Below are 13,889 nucleotides of genomic sequence, written 5' to 3' on the forward strand. Positions count from 1 at the left end.
TCAAGGTATAATTAACATTCAGTAAACTGCACATATTTAAAGTGTAAAAGTTTCTAAGTTTTGTCATGTGTGCACCCATGAAATTATCACCAAAATCAAGATAATAAACATATCTGTCCCCCTCAAAAGTTTTCTTCTGCTTCTTTGTAATCCTTTTTTTTTTTTTTTTTTTTTTTTTTTTGAGATCTTGTTGCCCAGGCTGGAGTGCAATGGCACGATCTCAGCTAACCGCAACTTCCACCTTCCGGGTTCAAGCGATTCTCCTGCCTCAGCCTCCGAATAGGTGGGATTACAGTCATGCGCCACCATGCCTGGCTAATTTTTTTTGTATTGTTAGTGGAGATGGGGTTTCACCATGTTGGCCAGGCTGGTCTTTAACTCCTGACCTCAGGTGATCCACCCGTCTCAGCCTCCCAAAGTGCTGGGATTACAGACATGAGCAACCTGCCTGGCCTGGATCCCATTAATTCTTGAACCACATCTCCAACTATTCTTGCCCTGGGTCACTCCACTTAAACTATGCTGGCCTTCTAGCCATTTCTCAAACACACCAAGCATGGTTCCACCTCAGGGCGTTTGCACTTGCTATTCATTCCGCCTGGAACTCTCATCCTCCAATATGCAAGACTCACTCTCTAACATTCTTTGGGTTTGTTCAAATATCTCCATGTCACTGAAAACTTCTCTGAATATGCTATTTTTAATCTTTTAAAAAAAAAAAAAAAGCTACTCTTGGCCAGGCACGGTGGCTCACGCCTGTAATCCCAGCACTTTGGGAGGCCGAAAGCGGGCGGATCACAAGGTCAGGAGCTCGAGACCATCCTGGCGAACATGGTGAAACCCCGTCTCTACTAAGAATACAAAAAATTAGCAGGCCTTGGTGGCGGGTGCCTGTGGTCCCAGCTACTCGGGAGGCTGACGCAGGAGAATGGCTTGAACCCGGGAGGCGGAGCTTGCAGTGAGCCGAGATCGCGCCACTGCAGTCCAGCCTGAGCGACAGAGCTACACTCCATCTCAAAAAAAAAAAAAAAAAAAAAAAAGCTACTCTCCCTTACTTCCTTTTTTGCTTGCATTTCTCCATAGCGTTTATCAGCATCTAATATACTATTTTTTTCTTGATTGTATTTCTTGTCTCCCTGTCCGCTGTGGATTTATTTCATGTTGGATGTATTGATATATATGAATAAATATTATTCAATGTATATGAATAAGTATATATTATATTGCCTCCCCAGATGAATATATATGTATATGTGTGAATATATATTTTTATATATATCTGAGGAGGCAATATATATTTCAACGTATATTTATCCAATATACATAAATGAATTTGGGATCCAGTTTCCCAAATAAATTTGGGGTTCCTCATGTAAAATTCCCTCCATTGAAATACCTAGTATGGCTTTTGTTTTCTAGCTAGATCATGACTGACACAGTACATGGAACATGATTTATTCATATATATTGAGTAAATATATATTGCCTTCCCAGATGAATGTATATATATGAATATGTATGTATTCATTTGTTTATTCAACTACAAATTTACTGAGCACCTATGTACCAGTTTAGTGCTTGGAGAGGGGGGTACCTTATGATTGGAGCTGGTGCCTCTGAAGGACATCGCAGTTCTGGCAATGAACCCATAGCTACCTAAGCTGCTGGAAGGATACAGATGGAATCCAAAGCAGAGAGTGAATGCCTTCTCCCTCCCCTCCCCTCCCACTTTCTAGCCTCCCACCATTGTCTGCAATTAGCAAACTCTTAGCAGGAAGCCACCTGGTGAAGGAGTCTGGGAAATGGTAATATCGGACTCCCAGCCCCAGCAGCACAGAGCAGAATATAGAAGGCTGGGCTTGAGGCCCCACTGGCACACCATTTAACTTCTGAGATGTAAGTATAAATCTGAAGTAACATCCCAAAAAAGTAATCATCAGTATTAATTATTACAAATTCTAGAAGTCACATTTTAAAGGTTTAATATTAGAATGCAGGAACAATTACCCCTGCAGTCACTGTCCTGCTCATCTCAGTCCACTGTGGCCTCAACCTCCTGGGCTCAAGCAATCCTCCTACTTCAGCCTCCAAAGTAGCTGGGACCACAGGCATGTGCCACCATGCCTGGCTAATTTTTTTTTTTTAGTAGAGATGAGGTCTCTTTATGTTGCCCAGGCTGGTCTTGAAGCGAAGGAGTTGCTATGCTAAATAGATGCTGTACTAAATAGATGCTATTTGCTGTACTAAATAGATGCTCAGTTTCAACATCCACTAACTTTTTCAGTCATGGAATAAAGTAACTCAAGAAAATGAATTTGGCCACATGTTGTGGCTCATGCCTATAATTGCAGCACTTTGGGAGGCTGAGGCAGGAGAGTCTCCTGAGCCCAGGAGTTCAAGACCAGCCTGGGCAACATAGGCAGACCTCATCTCTACCAAAAAAATAATAATAATTAAAAAATTACCCGGGCATGGTGGCACGTGCCTGTGGTCCCAGCTACTTGGGAGGCTGAAGTAGGAGGACTGCTTGAGCCCAGGAGGTTGAGGCTGCAGTGAACAGAGATCACATCACTGCACTCCAGCTGCCTGGACAACAGAATGAGGCCCTGTCTCAGAAAAAGAAAAAAAAAAGGAAACAAAAAATGAATTTCATATTCCCAATACAAAGAAATAATAAAGGTGATGAATATGCTAAATACCCTTATTTGACCATTACACATTGTATGTATGTATCAAGACATCATATGTACCCCATAAATATGTATAAATATTATATTTTTTTCATTTTTAATAACAATTTTAAAATTGCCAGGCATGGTAGTGTGCACCTATAATTCAAGCTACTTGGGAGGCTGAGGCAAGAAGACCACTTGAGCCCAGGAGTTCAAGTCCAGCCTGGGCAACATCTCAAGATCCCATCTCTAAAAATGAATAAATCAATTAAATTCAAAATTAAAAGACAAAAATAAATAACGAAAAATTTAAAAATAAAAATAATTTAAAAGAAAATTAATTTCAGAAATATACTTCCTAAAAAGAACTTTTGAATTTCAAAAGAAATTCAGAATTTGCAGCTTGAAAAAATGTCAAAAATATTCTATCTTCAACTACTGAAACCGGGTGGTAGTTTATAGCAAAAAATTTGGCAAACTTTATTGTTTAATTTTTTAGCCTTCATAAAATTTGTGATTTTGAAAATCAGTGAGAATAAAATATGCCTAAGGTACCTCACTTTTCCCTAACACTTTCCTCTGTTCTTCATTGTCTTTATACCCAACAGTATGTATAAATTGAAGGTGATTTATCATCGATGTCATGGTACATGATTTTGGAGCCTTTCCTACCTGTGAAATTTTGAGGTGACAAAATTGCATTTCGCTTTTTATTCATCCTTACAAGGGGTGAGAAATTCTCAACCATAATTTTTTCCTAAAAGGCTTATGTCCTAAATGGAATTAAATAACTAAAGAACAACTAAAGGCAAGTACTTTTTTTCTTTTTTTTGAGACAGGGTCTCACTTTTTCACGCAGGCTGGAGTGCAGTGGCACCATCTCAGTTCACAGCAGCCTCAACCTCCCAAGCTCAAATGATCTTCCCACCTCAGCCTCCCAAGTAGCTGGCACTACAGGTGCACACCACCTCGCCTGACTAAGTTTCGTATTTTTTGTAGAGACAGGGTTTCACCATATTGCCTAGGCTGGGCAATCCACCCACCTTGGCCTCCCAAAGTGCTGGGATTACAGGTGCGAGCCACCACATCTGGCCTCTGATAGTTTTTTTTTTTAATGTGATGAATGGTATTTTAACAAAGATTTGAACTATAATATAATCTCCATTATTTTGCCTAGTGTTAATATTCAAAATATTAAAAATATTGATTGGATATAACATTCTGAAGGTTATCAAGCTAACAAATTTTAGCTCTCAATATTTAAATTAACTCATATTTTCTCCTAAGTTGAATTGTCGAAAGTTCTTAATTATTTTTCTAACATTGATAGCTTTCACAATCATCTTTAACTGTTGCAACATTTTATTCCTACAGTAATAAATATATACTTCTATCTCAAATGACTAATGAATTTAAACATGTAAAGTGCATGAGATTTCATTCCAAGTTACATCTAAAGTGTTTACTATGGGAAAATGAATATTCATATGTAAACAATAAATCCAAATGCTATGTTCCAAAGGTATTATGCTTATTGGACATGCTGGTTTACCATGCAATTATGAAATCATTGAACACACACAAGTTCACGGTGCCACAAGTGACTCTGAAGTAGGTATCTGGCAATTCATCCTTCCAAAGGGTGAAGCTAAGGCTGGATACTGAGAACAAAGTCAAAATTGGGTTTATTCCTAGAATGTAAGCTCCATACAGATAGGGATTTGTCTGCTTTGCCCACTGCTGAGTCCTCCATACTTAGAATAATGCCCGGCACATAAAAGGTATTCAATAAATATAAATTGAATTAATGAAAAACGGAAAAATAGAGTGCTGATGCTAGTGGCGCGTAGGTGAAAATCATCAACAGCTGATTTTCAGTTGAGACAACTATGGAAATCATTAGGCATGCCCAAATCAGGGAGACCTTAGTTTCAGCCAAGGGCTCACTGGACTTAAGCCAGTCTACTGGGTTCAAATTAGGAGGAAAGGAGCAAAATTAATGAACACGTACAAAATGTTGGAGATGTATCATTAAAAATTGTGTCTTGGCCGGGCGCGGTAGCTCAGGCCTGTAATCCCAGAACTTTGGGAGGCCGAGGGGGGCGAATCACTTGACCCCAGGAGTTTGAGACCAGCATGACCAACACGGTGAAACCCCGTCTCTACCAAAAAAAAAAAAAAAAAAAAAAAAAACCCAGGCGTGGTGGCTCACGCCTTTAATCCCAGCTACTCGGGAGGCTGAGGCCGGAGAACGCCTTGAACCCGGGAGGCGGAGCTTGCAGTCAGCCGAGATTGTGCCACTGCACTCCAGCCCGGGCGGCAGAGCGAGACTCCATCTCAAAAAAAAAAAAAAACCCAGCAAATTCCAAAAATACCGCTAGAGGGGAGTATCTCCTCTTGAGAGTCATTGATCTAGCCATTAAGAGAGTCCTGAAAACATCATGCTTGTCTCCTGGATCATCCAGCTCTTTATGACACAAATGGAGCTGCATCATAAGCACAGATAGTTTACCCAGACTCAACTACATGTGCTCAGAAAAAAAAAGGAATTTAAAGAAAATAAGACTTGGGATGGGTTTTTTTTCTTTTTTTCTTACTTTTTAAATCAATTTTGTTTTGCCTTTCTGAAAAATCATATAAATGAAATTACTCAGCATGTATTTCTTTGTGTCTGGCTTCTTTCACTTAACATAGTGTTTTTGAAATTAATTTATGGTTGTGTGTATTGGTAAATTATTGCTATTTATTGAGTAGCATATTGCATGGATATAACTCAACTTGTCCATTTGCCTGCTGAACATTTGGGCTGTTTTCATTTATGGGTTACTACAAATAAAGTTGCTACAAACATGGATAGAGAAATCTTTGTATAGACATATGTCTATTTAATTTTGTTCATTTGTTTGTTTGTTTGTTTGAGACAGAGTCTCACTCTGTCACCCAGGCTGGAGTGCAGTGGTGCCATCTTGACTCACTGCAACCTCCACCTCCTGGGTTCAAGCAAATTCTCCAGCCTCGGCCTCCCAAGCAGCTGGAATTAGAGGCACACACCACCACGCCCAGCTAATTTTTGTATTGTTTTAGTAGAGACGGGCTTTCGCCATGTTGGCCAGGCTGGTCTCAAACGCCTGACCTCAAGTGATCTGCCCATGTCTGCCCCCAGAGTGCTGGGATTACAGGCATGAGCCACAGTGCCCAGCCAACATGTCTATTTAATTTTGTAAGTAACTCTGCACCTGTTTTTCCAGTTGCAGAGTGGTTGTCCATGTTACAGTCCCACCAGCAATGTATCAGCATTCCAGTGCTCCATATCCTCACCAGCCTTGCTATAGTCAGTCTTTTTTACTTTAAGTATTCTGGTGAGTGTGTATGGTATCTCATTGTGATCTTAATTTGAATTCTCCTGATTACTAATGATACTGAACATCTTTTCACAAACTTATTGGCCACTTATGTATTTTCATTTGTAAAATGTCGTTTAAATATTTGCCCATTCTGTTATTGAGTTTTCTCTTTTCTTATTAATTTGTAACAGTTATTTGTATACTGTGGATATGAGTATTTTGTCAGATATATGTTTTGCAAATATGTGCAATAAGAATCCAAATAAGGCAGGAAAATCCCTCCTTGAGCCAGTGCCTGAATGAGTGGGAGATGGGAATTGGATTATTTCCTGGGCAGGGAAAGCTTCTGGCAGTGAAGACATCACATTGCACTGTGTGATTCCACTGTGGAAAGATACTTATTTTTCACCAAAAAAAATGGTGCCTAAACATAACCAACCACTTCCTTTAATGCACGGCCAGAGAAATGTGATATGTTCCATCAGTGGAGGAAAACTTGCTGTGTATGTCAGTCTCCAAAAAGGTGCCTTCCTGAGCAGTTTTCAAGGATAAGTTAAGTCATGTGCAATTGTCACCTGGCTCTCAGACTTAAACCTAGCCCTAGCATAATAATAAGCAATTCCACTGAACACTCTGCCATTGAAAGAAGGGAGTGGGGATAGAAGTCAGACACCCAGTTCTACCCTGAACTACCTACAGCATCCATCCATCGTTGTAACTTCTTTGTTCTTTTCCTTCCCTGTGACCCCAAAGTTGTCCACCTGATCAGCAGGAGAAGCCCTTCTCATACAAGAGTCTCTGATGCGTGTGAAAATGCCTTAAATATATATATACCAAAATACTAACAGGAATTATGAAAGACAGGTGAATATTTTGAGGCTTATCTATACTATACTTTCTTAGTTTTCGACACTGTATTTTATTTATTTTGTTTTATTTTTATTTATTTATTTATTTATTTTTTATTTTTTGAGATGGAGTCTCACTCTGTCACCCAGGCTGGAGTGCAGTGGCACAATCTCGGCTCACTGCAACCTCCACCTCCCAGGTTCAAGCGATTCTCCTGCCTCAGCCTCCCGAGTAGCTGGGATTACAAGCGTGCACCACCATGCCCGGCTATTTTCGTATTTTTAGTACAGACATGGTTTCACCGTGTTGGCCAGGCTGGTCTTGAACTCCTGACCTCAGGTGATCCACCCACCTCAGCCTCCTAAAGTGCTGAGATTACAGACATGAGCCACCGCGCCTGGCCTCCATACGTATGTTAAACATACTACTCAAGTTATAAAAACTAGAAGTGACTTAAAATTTTTCAGGAGGAATTTTAGTGCTAAAAATACTGTTTTGGAAGGCTAAGCACATATATAAATTTTTATGATATATTGATCAGTTAAAAAACCAGGACACAAAATATCTACAGCTTGATTCCATTTTATTTTTGTCACATTTTACATTTTTCTTTATTTCTCGGTATTTCTTTTTTTTTTTTTTTTTTTTTTTTTTTTTTTTTTTTTTTGAGACAGAATCTTGCTCTGTTGCCCAGACTGGAGTGCAGTGGTGTGATCTTGGCTCACTGCAACCTCCACCTCCCGGGTTCAAGTGATTCTCCTGCCTCAGCCTCCTGAGTAGCTGGGATTACAGGCGTGCGCCACCATGCTGGCTAACTTTTGTATTTTTAGTAGAGGTGGGGTTTCACCATGTTGGCCAGGCTGGTCTTGAACTCCTGACCTCAAGTGAGCCTCTTGCGTCGGCCTCCCAAAGTGCCGGGATTATAGAAGTGAGCCACCACAGCCGGCCTATTTCTGGGTATTTCTGTACAGTGAAAATACTAATGATTTTAGTTTTCTTATTTGTGCTTCTCTGCTTACATGTTTTCCAAGAACATGTATTACTTTTACAATTAGAAAAAAAATGTTATTTTTAAAGTACAAATAAGAATGACTCTGGAGTCTGGCACAGTGGCTCATGCCTGTAATCCCAACATTTTGGGAGGCTGAGGCAGGAGGATTGCTTGAGGCCAGGAGTTCAAGACCAGCCTGGGCAACATAGCAAGACTTTGTGTCTACAAAAAATACAAAAATTAGCCAGGCATGGTGGTGCACGCCTACAGTCCCAGCTACTGGGAAGGCTGAGGTGGGAGGACTGCTTGAGCCTGGGAGTTCAGAGCTGCAGTGAGCCATGATTGCACCACTGCATTCCAGCCTGGGCAACAGAACAAGACTGTCTCCAAAAAAAGACTGACTCTGGGAGACAAAATCAGGTGGCAGAGGATCAGGATAGAGTTCCAGCTCCACCACTTCCTAGGTTTATGACCTGGGCAACTTTCTTAGTTGCCTTATAGAGTCTTAGTTACCTTATAGAAAAGGCAAAGATAGGCCGGCTGTGGCAGCTCACACCTGTGATCCCAGGAACTTGGGAGGCCAAGGCAGGAGGATCACTTGAGCCCAGAAGTTCAGCCTGGGAAACATAGCAAGACCCCGTGTTTTTTGTTTTTGTTTTTAGCAAGACCCCATCTCTACAAAACAAACAAATCAAAAACATATTAGCCAGGTATGGCAGCATACACTTATAGTCCTAGTTCCTCGGAGGCTGAGGCAGATTGCTTGAGCCCAGGAGTATGAGGCTGCAGTGAGCTATATGATCTCCACTGTGCTCCAGCCTGGGCAACAGAGTGAGGACCTGTGTTAAAAAAGAAATGAGAAAGAGGAGAGAGAGAGAGAGAGAGGGAGGGAGGGAGGAAGGCAGGAAGGAAGGAAGGAAGGAAGGAAGGAGGGAAGGAAGGAAGGAAGAAGGGAAAGAAGGAAGGAGATAATAATATATAACTGTGGGAATTCAATGAGGTGGTATGAATAAGGCAATTGGTACTTTCTAAAGGATACTTATATATCATCATCTCAACCATTCAATGATTGGTTTGGCTTGAGTAGAACCTGTCCTCCGAAAAAGCACTTCTGAGCACCTATCCAGGTAACTTCCTTCTCTAGCATCCCAGAGCCACCAGGCTCACCTTGCACATCTCCAGTGTCAGGGGACTCCCTTCCTCCCAAAATTTCCCCATCACACTGTCCTGTCCTACCAGCGTGTGGCTCCATTCCTTGACATGTCACTCGGGAACTGTATGGCCTTCAACAAGTCACTTTCCCTCTCTGGGCTTGCAGGCCTCATCTGTGAGGTATTTTGGGGACCCTTCCACCCTAGAATTGGCTGGTCTCTTCGGCTAGTTGGGTGTATCCTAATGACTTAGAAAGTTGGATATATGCTTAGATGAGGGTCTGTTTGAACACTGGGATGAAAACGGCAGTTCATGTGTGAAAATGGCGGTTTAATTTTCAGAAAAGTATCTAGTCTGTTGGTCTTGGCTTCAGCCCCAAGTCGTTAGGATACCCTATAAAGGAACATAGGAAAACCCCTTCATGCTCAGTGGGGCCTGCCTCTCAAGCCAAATGTGCCGTCTCATTCTGAATTCCAGAAGCTTATTATTGACTCTACTATAATTATTCACTATTATCAACTATATGATTAACTCTTGTTATTATTAACTCTACCTTTCTTCTTGCATTTCTTCTATAAAGTGCTAATCTCCTGATATTATAATTATTCCCATTTTATGGTTGAGGAGACTTTCAGAGGTTCAGTAATTTTTCCGGAGTTGGACAGAGAAAGTGACATGGCCAGGACTGGAACCATTTACAATGGTCATTAGCGCCCACTCTCCTCAGGTCCCTCACCTCCCTCCACAGACCATTTCTCCCACATCCTAGACCTATCCCCCACCCGTGGTGGGGAGAGGAGCACAGGCGAGCAAGCAGAAAGAAGAGACAACTGGCAACCTGTGTTTTATTGGACAGCAGGAACCAGCTACTCATATTCATGCTTGGGGACCAGTGGAGGTTTCAATGCATAGGAGAGACAGCACAGGGACGCATCCGGGCACAGGTGCATGTAAGTTTCTTGCCTTGTGCAGTAAGTTCGGCAGGCCCCTTGACCCTTCCAGCACCGTTTGAATTCACTTCTCCCTAAACAGAGGAAAACCACAGGTCACAGAGCAGCCCATGGGTCACACATTAGACCACTGGTCACAAGTTAGGCCACAGATTCACTAACACTGGTCACAAGTTAGCTCTCTGGTCATCTGTTAGATCACTAGTCACAGATGAGAGTACTGATTACAAGTTAGGTTAGACCACATGTCATAGGTTAGACCATTAGTTACAAATTAGAGACTAAGGCCAGGCGCGGTGGCTCACGCCTGTAATCCCAGCACTTTGGGAGGCTGAGGCAGGCACATCACCTGAGGTCAGGAGTTTGAGACCAGCCTGGCCAACATGACAAAACCCTTTCTCTACCAAAAATACAAAAACTAGCTGGGTGTGGTGGCAGGTGCCTTTAATCCCAGCTACACGGGAGACTGAGGCAGAAGAATCACTTGAACCCAGAGGGAGGAGATTGCAGTGAGCTGAGATTGTGCCACTGCACTCCAGACTGGGCAACAGAGGGAGACTCCATCTCAAATAAATAAACAGAAACTGATTTCTTGTTCAGGTAAAGCCACACACCAGGTACACATAAGCACTTTTCATAACAGTGCTATACGATTATAGTTAGTCTTATTACAATCCCTGCTATACAGGTAAGGAAACTGAGGCTCAGTGAGGTTAATAACCTTATCCAGCTGGGCACAGTGGCTCACGCCTGTAATCTCAGCACTTTGGGAGGCTGAGGCGGGTGGATCACGTGGGGTCAGGAGTTCGAGACCAGCCTGGCCAACATGGCAAAACCCCATCTCTACTAGAAATATAAAAATTAGCCGGGCCTGGTGGCGGGCACCTGTAATCCCAGCCACTCAAGGGGCTGAGACAGAAGAATCGCTTGAACCCGGAAGGCAGAGGCTGCAGTGAGCCAAGTTCGTGCCACTGCACTGCAGCCTTGGCGACAAACTAAGACTCCATCTCAAAAAGAATATATATATATGGCCTTATCCGAGGTCATACCACCACTGAGGAGCAGAACTTGGACTCAAACCCAAGCAATCCGGCTTCAGAGTCCACACCCATTACATAAACTGCCCCTGACACATAGGGACTTGTTTAATGTTAGGTTTTAGTGAAGGAATTTCCAAACATGGGCCATGGAAAAGGCAAGGCTTTGGGGGAACAGGTCCTTTGCTCCCTCCAAGGGTCTTTGGTCACAACATGGGATGGAGCCTGTCCTTCATTTATTCACTCAATAAACACGGAGCACTAGAAGTAGTACAATGAACAATACAGCCATGGTCCCTGCCCTCAAGGAGCTTCCAACGTCAAGGAAGACAGTTAAAAAACAAGCATATAAATACAAGAAATAGATTCTGTGGTAACTGCCACACTGGAAATGATGAGGGTACTGTGATGGCCAGTTAGAATGCATGTGGGAAGTGAGGGGAGAGTAGGACCACATAGACAAGCTTGACTGTTAAATGACATTTCTGGACATACAACCTCAGACTAGCAGAGAACAAGCAGGCCAGAAGAAATAGCACTGAGTGGGAGGTGGAGGGGAAAGGCTTCCCTGCATCTCTCTGGATTAAAACACATGCCATGTAATCCTCAAATGATGCCTTAGGCATACCCACAGGTTTTATTCAACCCTGCCGAGCAGTCCACACTTCCCTCTTACTAAGGTAGAGAATCTTAGAATGATACAGTGCTGGCCTCAAAATCTCCATGAGGCAAAGAATCCACCCTCTGAAGATGGTGTGTAGTATAATCGTTAACAGTGTGGTGTGAACCCAGCTCAGACCTCCTGGGTCCAAATCCCAGCTCAGTCATTTCCCATTGAGTGACCTTGGCCTCAGTTCCTCATCTGTACAACTCTCCTTCAGAGCACAGTTAAAGGATCACTTTAGCACAGTGCCTGGCACGTAGTAAATGCTCAATAAATAGGAGGCAAGATTATCAGCATGACAGCTTAGATTGCTGGAACAACCAGGACCCATTCTAGGTAAATCCTCTCACTCACCAGTAAAGAGAGGAATGAACTTGCCCAAGCTCCCATAGCCACTAAGTGGTGGGTCTGGAACCGGAACCCGAGACCCTAGCTCCCAGGTGAGGACACTTTCTATAATAATTTTTTTTTTTGAGACAGGATCTCACTTTGTTGCCCGGGCTGGAGTGCAGTAGTGCAATCTCGGCTCAATGTAGCCTCTAATTCCTAGGCTCAAGCAATCCTTCCACCTCAGCCTCCTAAATAGCTAGGACTACAGGTGCACACCACTATACCCAACTAATCTTTTCGTTTTTTGTAGAGATGGGGTCTCCCTATGTTGCCCATGCTGGTCTCGAAGTCCTGGGCTCAAGTGATCCTCTTGCCTTGGCCTCCCAAAGTGCTAGGATTTACAGGTATGAACCACCACACCCAGCCAAGAAATACTCTTAGCACATGATCGCATTTGAACTTCCCAATCACTCCAATATCCAGAAGCAGTTCCTTTCTCCTGCATGATCTGCACTCTCTTCCTCATATCTTTGACTCTGTCTCCCACCAATTTCCTTTGTGCTCCCTCCCCCAGCCACACCAACCTCCTTGCTGCTGTTCAAACCCATCCATCACCCTGCCTCGGGGCCTTGGCCCTTGATGCTCCCTCTACCTGGAACGATCTTCCCTCGTATTTTCACCTTATTCAGACCTCTATTCAAACCCACTTTATATAAAATAAGATCACTGGAATTTACTTCAAAATAATTCATGGGAATGGAGAGGGAAGTGAATAACAAAACAGGATTGGTTCAAATTGGTAATTGTTGAGGTTGAGTGATGGGTAATAAGGGCTCTTTTTTTTCTTTTTCTATTTTTTTTTTTTTTAAGACAGAGTCTCACTCTGTTGCCAGGCTGGAGAGCAGTGGCGCAATCACGGCTCACTGCAACCTCTGCCTCCCGGGTTCAACTGATTCTCCTGCCTCAGCCTCCCGAGTAGCTGGGACTACAGGCGCCCACCACCACGCCTAACTAATTTTTTGTATTTTTAGTAGAGATGGGGTTTCACCATGTTGGCCAGGATGGTCTCCATCTCTTGACCTCATGATCCACCCGCCTCGGCCTCCCAAAGTGCTGGGATTACAGGCGTGAGCCACCGCGCCCAGCCAGGGTTCTTTATACTATTTATTTCTTATTTCTGGTTGAAATTTTCCTAAATACCAAAGTTTCTGGCTGGGCTCATGCCTGTAATCCCAGCATTTTGGGAGGCCAAAGCTGGAGGACTGCTTGAGGCCAAGAGTTTGAGACCAGCCTGAGCAACATAGTGAGGCCCCATCTCTACAAAAATTTAAAAATCAAAGAAGTATCTTTTAAAAACTCATGCTGTTACAGTATTCTGTATTTCTGTATAAGTTTAAATTTTCCCATAATAAAAATGTTTAAAACTCACCTTGTTTATTTATGTTATTCTCTCTACTTTCATGTATATGTGAAATTTTCCAAAATAAAAAGTTTTTAAAAAGAAAAAACTCTAGGCCAGGCATGGTGGCTCATGTCTGTAATCCTAGCAATTTGGGAGGCCGGGGTGGGTCAATCACCTGAGGTCAGGAGATCTAGACCAGCCTGACCAACATGGTGAAACCCCGTCTCTACTAAAAATACAAAAATTAGCCAGGCATGGTGGCACATGCCTGTAATCCCAGCTACTCGGGAGGCTGAGGCAGGAGAATCGCTTGAACCCGGGAGGCAGAGGTTGCAGTGAGCTGAGATCATGCCATTGCACCACAGCCTGAGCAACAAGAATGAAACTCCATCTCAAAAAGTAGAAAAAGAAACAAATCTTATCAGAGACCTTCTCTGTCCATCCTCATCAGCCTTCCCATCCCCACCCCCTCCATGCACACACCACTCTAACCCCTTC

The sequence above is a fragment of the Gorilla gorilla genome, chromosome 21, assembly GCF_029281585.2.
Source record: "Gorilla gorilla gorilla isolate KB3781 chromosome 21, NHGRI_mGorGor1-v2.1_pri, whole genome shotgun sequence".
In the NCBI taxonomy this organism is placed as follows: domain Eukaryota; kingdom Metazoa; phylum Chordata; class Mammalia; order Primates; family Hominidae; genus Gorilla; species Gorilla gorilla.